Source organism: Condylura cristata, unplaced genomic scaffold (assembly GCF_000260355.1).
Source record: "Condylura cristata isolate star-nosed mole 26May11 unplaced genomic scaffold, ConCri1.0 scaffold00002, whole genome shotgun sequence".
Classification (NCBI taxonomy): domain Eukaryota; kingdom Metazoa; phylum Chordata; class Mammalia; order Eulipotyphla; family Talpidae; genus Condylura; species Condylura cristata.
Window position 1 is genome coordinate 62,808,719 of NW_004567103.1, and position 8,323 is coordinate 62,817,041.

Genomic DNA, 8,323 nt, shown 5'->3' on the forward strand with positions numbered 1-8,323 from the left:
TAAGAAGGATAATATAACAAATTGTAAATATGTTCGCTCCCCACGCTGTCTCTGGTGAAGCCTCACACCGCGTCCCTGAGCCTCTGGCCTGTACCCCAGTTCTGTATGCACAAATAAATAAATCTTTAAAAAAAAAAACAAAAAAAAAAAAACAGTTCTACATTATAATTCATATTTACAATACCAAATGAGAGAACAAAAAAGACAAATAAGAAGGATAATATAACAAATTGTAAAAATGTGCAAAATGATGTAAAAATAAACTTTGTAATAAAAAAAAAAACATGGATATTAAAAAAAAAAAGTCTCTTGAGTTTGCTAATCTCTTTTTAAAATGTCCACATAAGTGTTTCTGGCACCTAATAAGGTAAGAGTTTATTTGATAAAAGTAAGTAATGTCTACTATACATAATTATTGACAACAAAAGACAGGAACGTGTATCTAAATCTTCTCAGATTGTAGAAACTCAATGTTATACTGTATATTATGGTATGTTACAGTGGAAAGCTAGGCTGTACTTACTGGTTGAACTACGTGAAATTTCTCATATTAATTGGCTTACACAAAACTGACAATCTCAATATAATTCTATCTGATAACTTCTTAAATGCACTTTGGACAAAGAACATAAAATACTTTTTAAAATCAAATTCTTCATTTTTCTTTCTTAGTTAAAATAACCAAGATGTGGACAAATAAAGTGAATGGAGCAAAAATCAGTTTTATAAAATAATGGTTTAGAACTTGGGAACTTCCTGTTTTTCTCTGCCTTTAACTTCTGATTTTATCCCTTAGCCCCACTGTGCTGCTATAGTGAGCCGGCTGGCCTTACAGACTTCTCTCCACCAACTTTGCATCAATTAGTCACCAAATGCCATGTCCTTATTTAAACCTTTGCTTTTTAAAGAATGCTTGCAACTGGGAGGGATTATCTGAAGTGAAGTGAGCCAAAAGGAGAAAGATAAATACTGGATGATTTCACTTACATGTAGAATACAGAGAAGCCAAACAAAGGATCAGACAAAGACAAACTCTAAAACTGACCTTTGAAATCTGACCATGGATAGCACAATAGAATATGGCGAAGGACTATGGGTACTTCGGTGGTGTGAAAACTCTGATGACCACATGTAAGAGGAGAAATCTTACACTGTGGAAAAATAAAGATGTGAAGTAATGATACATCATAAATATTAAAGAAAATTGAAGGAGAAAATTTTGTTTTAAATTTTCTGCAGAGTAACATCTTCCTCAGAAACATAAAGGCCTTTGACTTACACTGTGAATGAAAATTCAAATTATATGATTTACTTTGGATAGTCACAGTTTTGATTGGGGAGATTTGCTAAAATTCAGCAGGTTATATTAATTATATATATTTATGTATACTTATGTTATTATTTCCTTGTCTTTAACTCAGTTAACTCATATTCTACTGGCAATTAACTATTAGCAGTTGTAACTATTTGCTTGATTATCTGCAATATGGTCATTTTTAATCATTATTTCATTTCTAACAAGAACTAAAACAAAAGTTTAAACTCTAGTTTTGAGACCTTGAAACAAATGATGTCATAGTATATAATATATACTACAAATGATATAGTCTATGAAGACACTACATACATGCTTTAGTATGGAATATCTTTTAATAGTTTAAAAAAGTAAGATGAAAATGACCTCCCCCAAATCAAGCCAAATCAGAACTGCTTTAGTTTCTGAATAAGTAGAAATAAAATTCACATAATTAATAACTGGAAACTTTTTAAATCCAGTAAAAAGAATACCAACTTACACATCTTAGAGACCATGAATTCCCTATAGGACACTAAAAGCCCCGCCTCTATACATACGGTAGTAAAAATGCTTAGGACAGTGACAAAGTTAGATCCTAAAACCAGTTAGAAAAGGACTCAATCATGTAAGAAAACCCCAGTAATGTCAGTAGCTGACGCACAAGAAAAAATGAAGGCCAGAGGGTCAATATGTTCAAAATGCTAATAGAAAAAAACAAAGCCAAAAAGCCAAAAAAAAAAAAAAAAAAAAAAAAGCACACTGGAGGGAAGTGGAAGTAATGCTGTGTCAAAGTAAGAAAACAGTTCTACATTATAATTCATATTTACAATACCAAATGAGAGAACAAAAAAGACAAATAAGAAGGATAATATAACAAATTGTAAATATGTTCTTGTTCTTTCCTCTCTCAGTTTTTTTAAAAACATAAAGAATGCTAATACAGACTGATAAGACCCCAGGCCCATGCCAGGGAGGGTGTTGGCGCAGCCAGACTTGTGACCTTCTGAAAGAATATACATTTTTCTCAAGTGTACATGTCACATTCTCCAGAACAGATCACATTCTGGGGGACAAATCAAATATCAGTAAATTCATGAAGGCTGAAATAATACCTTTAGCATCTTTTCAGACCATACGTGTATGATGATTGCAAATCAACTATCAAAAGAAAATAGGGAGGTTCCATTCATACATGGAAACTGAATACACACTACTGAAGGACTATTGGATTAATAAAGATTTCAAGGAAGAAATTAAAAAAAACACTTTGAAACAAATAAGAGCGAACATACTATTATCTAAAATTTATGGGATGCTTCAAGAAAGCACATTCAGAGGGAAATATAGAGCAATATATGCCCACATCAATCAACAAAAAAGAGCTGGAAAGATGTAATGACATATAATAATACTTGTTCCTAAGAGTAGAATCTCAAAATATGTGAAGAATCTGATGAAATTGAAGGCAGAAAAAGTCTAATATAATTCTACAATATGCCATACTCATTCATGGGTAGAACAACTAAGCACAAAATCAGTTAGGAAATAAAAGATATGAACAACACTGTAAGGCAACTTAACTACATTTCATAGACATCTGTAAAACTATGATACTCAACAATATCAGAATCCATGCTCTTAAGTGTACATTGAACACTCATGCCCCAGGCCATATATATGGAATAAAAATTCCTCAATAAGTTTAAAGGGATTAAAAACATACAAACTTTGCTTTCCAATCACAATAACATTAGAAATCAGTAACAAAAAAATAAATAAAAAGTGGATATTAAATAACAATGTTCAATAAATCAATGGGTTAAATAAGAAATCAAAAGGAGAAAATGTTTTAATGTTATTGAATATAAGGTATAACATACCAAAATAAATGGATGAAACTAAAGTATTGCTTAGAGGGAAATTATAACTGTAAACACCTTTATTAAAAAGAAAGGTTTCAAATGAGTAACCTAATATTCCACCTAAAGACATTGGAAAACTAAGGGAAACTAAGCTGAGAGAAAGTGGGAAGTAGTAAATAATGCAAATTCCTAGTGGAGATAATGATAAGGAGAATAATCTTTTCAATTCTTTGAAAATATCAACAAAAATCACAAACCGCTAGTTAGATTAACAAAGAAAAGAGAATACTGACAATACAGGAAAGGACATCATCACTGTCTTGTAAAAAACAGAGTATGAGGGTATATAAAGTAAAAAAATTGGTAACTTAGATAAAATGGATAAATTCCTAAGTGATACAAACTACCAAAACTAACCCAAAGAGATGTGGAAAATCTGAGAAAACCTAGTAAGGTGGTTGAATTAGTAATTTAAAAACCACACAATGTCAATGAAGAGCATTGGTTGTAAGAGATGTACTACCCTGGAATATAACAGTGAACCAACTGTGTTTTATATATACACATGTATATATATACACATACATATATATGTATATTTTCATGTTAAATGTCTTTTTTAATTAAGAGGTTATTATTTATGCTAAATAAGATTACAATTAACACTGGAAGTCCAGTTCTTCACTGTTATGAATTAATTTCCATCTCATTATGTTGAAGAAATCAAGTCACTTTTATTTAATGTCTGGTTTACACACACACACACACACACACACATTTCTTGCAAAGTATACCATTGATTAGTAAGATGGGAAAATTCCATTAATCTTGAAAAGATTCAAAATCTACCTCCTGGAGAGCTACAGTTGTACATCCAAAAGATTAAGATAAATGGAGTTTTCATTTCTAAGGTTTCATCACTCAAGTACAAGTTCTCACATAGCATAATAATAAAAACAGATACAGAGATCACACAAACAGTCAATAGCCCAGAAATAAAACCACACACATATGGAAAAATAATTCATTACAGAGGAGTCAAAAGCACACAATGGGAACATGGAAAGTCTCTTTAAATAAATGGTACTGGGAAAACTGGATAGCTACATGCACAAGAAAGAAATCAGACCTGTATCTTACACAATACACCATACAAATGTTGGCAAGAAGAAAAGGGAATTCTTGTATACTGTTTACATGTATACTGTATACTTGTATACTGTATACTTGCATGCTGTTTATCAGATTATCAGATGTGAACGCTGATAAACAATACATTCAAATTCTGGTAGAGTTAACAAAGAAACCAATGTCTATCATCTTCAGTTTCATTTTATGCCACGAGAGATTTCAATTCAGAAAGTGTAGGGAGCTGGTGAACAAGTGATTAAAGCTATCCTAAAAAAAAAACAGGTCTGCAAAGTTTGCAAGATTAAAATCAATGAGAAGTTATATGTTGTCAGTTCATCAGTTCAGGGATCGAATACAGGAGAAATACGATCATAAACTCTGATTAACCTTACTATGACATTTCTTAGCAATTAAAAAAATTGAAGATATATATTAAAAGCCAAATGACAGGGATATGGAATAATCAATCACGTGGAAAAATAAAACCAAAAATCATTTGGAAAGTGATAAAAATCAATGACTGTTTCCAAGATGATAAGAAAATATATTAATTTATTACAAGGAAAAAAATCTCTATGCTAAGTAGTCCAACCATTAAATCACAAACCAGTTTTCAGGTTTGCAAAAACAAATACTTTAATATTAATATTTATGTACTTTATTACTGAAATATTACAAAAGAGCATTTTGAAACCTGAAGATATTAACAATTACAACAAGTTTTGTTGATATTAAGACACTGAAACTTTAACTAACTTATATAACAGTCTGAAGTAGGAAAAAAGTGAGTGAAGTGACCTGGGAATAAGAATGTAGTGAATTAAATTATAATTAAGTCTATAGCCGCTATGTGTAGAAAATTGTAGTCAGATATTTTAATTATTTAAGGGATACTAGAGATTTAGATTTTAATATAAAATTTCCCAATTTTGAAAGATTATGTGTTTCAAATGATAAAAGCCTAATGGCTGAATTAGGCCTGAAGGTTCCATTTTGCATCCTACTAAAAAGGAAGGCTGTTTTAATTATATGCGACTGATTTACATTTACAGTAAAGAAAGAAAATGTTTCAAATACTTCAGTCCAATTTTCTCAAACCAACCTATTAATACCATTCTTTTAGTAAATTTACAAGTATTTTTAGAAAAATAAGTATTTGATAAGAATATGTAAAAATATGTATTTATAAGATACATATAAAATATGTATTTATAAGAATACAAAAATTATAAGATCTTAGTCATGCCTTCATTTTCTAGATATTTCACACTGGGTAGGAGTCAAAAGAGAAGAGCTAGTGTATGCACATGCAAAGTTGTGAACATTTAGTTCACAGTTACCATCTCAGATATAGGCAAGCACAACTTTTTATCTTTTCCTCCACTTATCCCTTCGTTTTTCAGAATGACAGAATGTTGTTAACTGAACTATTTGTTTCAGAAGCAGAAGGAAAACTTAGCTGCTTAAAATGTGAGGCCTCTGTTTAGTATATATTTTTCTTTCTGAGGTTCAGATTTTAGGCTTAAACAACCTGAATCAAGGGAGAAAGGACCAGACAGCTGTTGCAGCCCTAGTCACTACTTATCTGTCTGTATGGGGAATGCTACAACAATCACAATCAACGCTGTGAGAAATCTGATCATGTATTGCTGAGGGCAGTCCACTCAGGGTGGACAATTTTTATGGAGACAACAGACTAATATTTACTAAGCCTAAAAATTAATTCACCATTTTGTACTCTTAATATGGAAGTGGCTATATAAATCCCTGAATGTGTAAAAGTTTATAGAACAGCCCATCAACAGAAAGAGATAGCCTGTTTTACCATATGACAAATCATTAAAAAGTGTGGGGCTAGTATATGAGCATTATGGTTGAGGACATTTTCAAGTTAATAATCACAGTACCTTCAAGTTGGGCATTAATTGCAATTTACATCTATTAGCTCATTTAATATTATAGTCATCCAAGTGAGATAGAGACTAGTTTCCAATTTTTGGCAAAGGAGTGCATAGAATATCATAAGAAGAGAATATGACCTCCTTAAATCTATATGGCAAGATAATGAAGAAGTACAGATCAAGTCCAAGCTACTTGCACAAATCTACCAACAGACTTCATCTGCTGTTCTTTTTTAAAACAATAAATATAATTTTTCAAAAAAAGGTGTTTAGTTTTTGAATCAGTAATCAAAGTTTGACTTATCCTATGAAACCTAAACAAGAATGTAATGGCATATTCAAAGTCTTTCATTACAGCAGTGTTTACATTAATAAAATATGGGAAAAAACTCAAGTATTTAAATAAATAAATTATAGTGCATGCTTCTATTGGAATATGATGCAATCTAAACAGGAATAAAGAAATTCTCTATGAACTGATACTATATAGAAGACAAATGATCTTGGAAGACAATGCTGAGTTTGCCAGGAACTACCTTGATTCTCAACTAGGCCTCTCAAGTCTTAAGAAAAAATAATATGATGGAAAAAACCTACTTTTAATTTAAAAAACTGACTTCTGAAACAAACAAACCAGAAAACAAACTTTTTTCCAATAAAATCCAACAAATCACAGTAGTATGCTACCATCTGTGTAACAAAGGTAAGATTATATCTGCATTTATATCTATCTATATCATTATGTTTGTATGCATAAACAAACACTGGAATCATAGACAGGAAATGAATAATAGTTTTGACCAGATGTGATGGTAGTGAGGGCAGATGGTGACAAGGGTAGAAGCAAGATTCTCAGAAGTACTTTTCAACTGTTTTGAGATTCGGAACAAATGCATAAAAGTTAAGATGACAGTTAAGTGCAAAAGGGGTTAAAAAACATCTGATTGGAGCTTTACCTTTATGTGCTCATATTTTACTTGTCTCCAGGAGCAGCAATTTTACTTTAACCTTTGTCCTCCTCTAGCAAGAACAAAGCATGTTCCATTTAGTTTATATTAAGGCTGAGTCTGGAGAAGAAAGGAAAAAAATGTATTGGAGACTTAGGTAGGGAAAACAATGCTTGTGACTAAAGTAGATTTATCAACACAGGATAAACAGCTTAGTTCTTAGATTTATTAAACATAATCTACTAAAGGCAAGAAATAAATTTATTTGATTGCCACTTTAGTGTGAGAATAAAATAGTAGAAATCCTAGCCAGAAGTTATGAAAAAAAAAATGAAAGCAAACAATTTGGAAAAATTTTAAATTATAAGATACTGAGATAAAGGGAATGGAAGAAGACATGGATGAATTGAAGGATATTTCTTTATCATGACTGGAAGAATTCATATTGATAAAATGTCCATACTACCCAAAGCAACCTATAGTTTCAATGCAATCCTTACCAAAACTTCAATGGCAAGTTTTGCAGAAATAGATTGAACAATCCCAGTGCGCATATAGAACTAAAAATAAAGAAACAAACAAAACCCCCTCAAATCCAAAGTGCTCCTGACAACAAAGAACAAAGTTGGAAGCAACACACTTCATGATTTCAACTACAATATGTTACAGTTATAGTAATAAAAACAGCATGACATTGACATTAAAAATAGATGAATAACCAGAATAGCTAAACTAGAAATAAACCCACACAAACAAGATCAATTATTTAATGATAAGGGCACCAGGAATATACAATGGAGAAAAAGTGCCTCATCAAGACATGACGTTGTGAAACCGAAGAGCCACATAACAAAAGAATGAAAGAGGACCACTTTTTATACCATATGCCAAAATAAGTCAAAATAGTTTAAACATTTCAGATCTGAAAGCATAAGACATCTAGAAGGTAACATTGACGGTAAATTTAATTGATTACGCTTGGCAATGCTATTTTGAACCAAAAGCGAAAGCAACAAAAACAGGCAGGTACAATTATATCAAACAAAAAATCTTCCATACTATTAAGAAAATGAAAGTTAACAAAATGAAAAGTTAACCTAGGGAATGCAAGAAATTATTTGCAAATCACCTATCTGTTAAGAAATTAGTATCCATAATACATAAAGAACCCATACAACTCAAAAC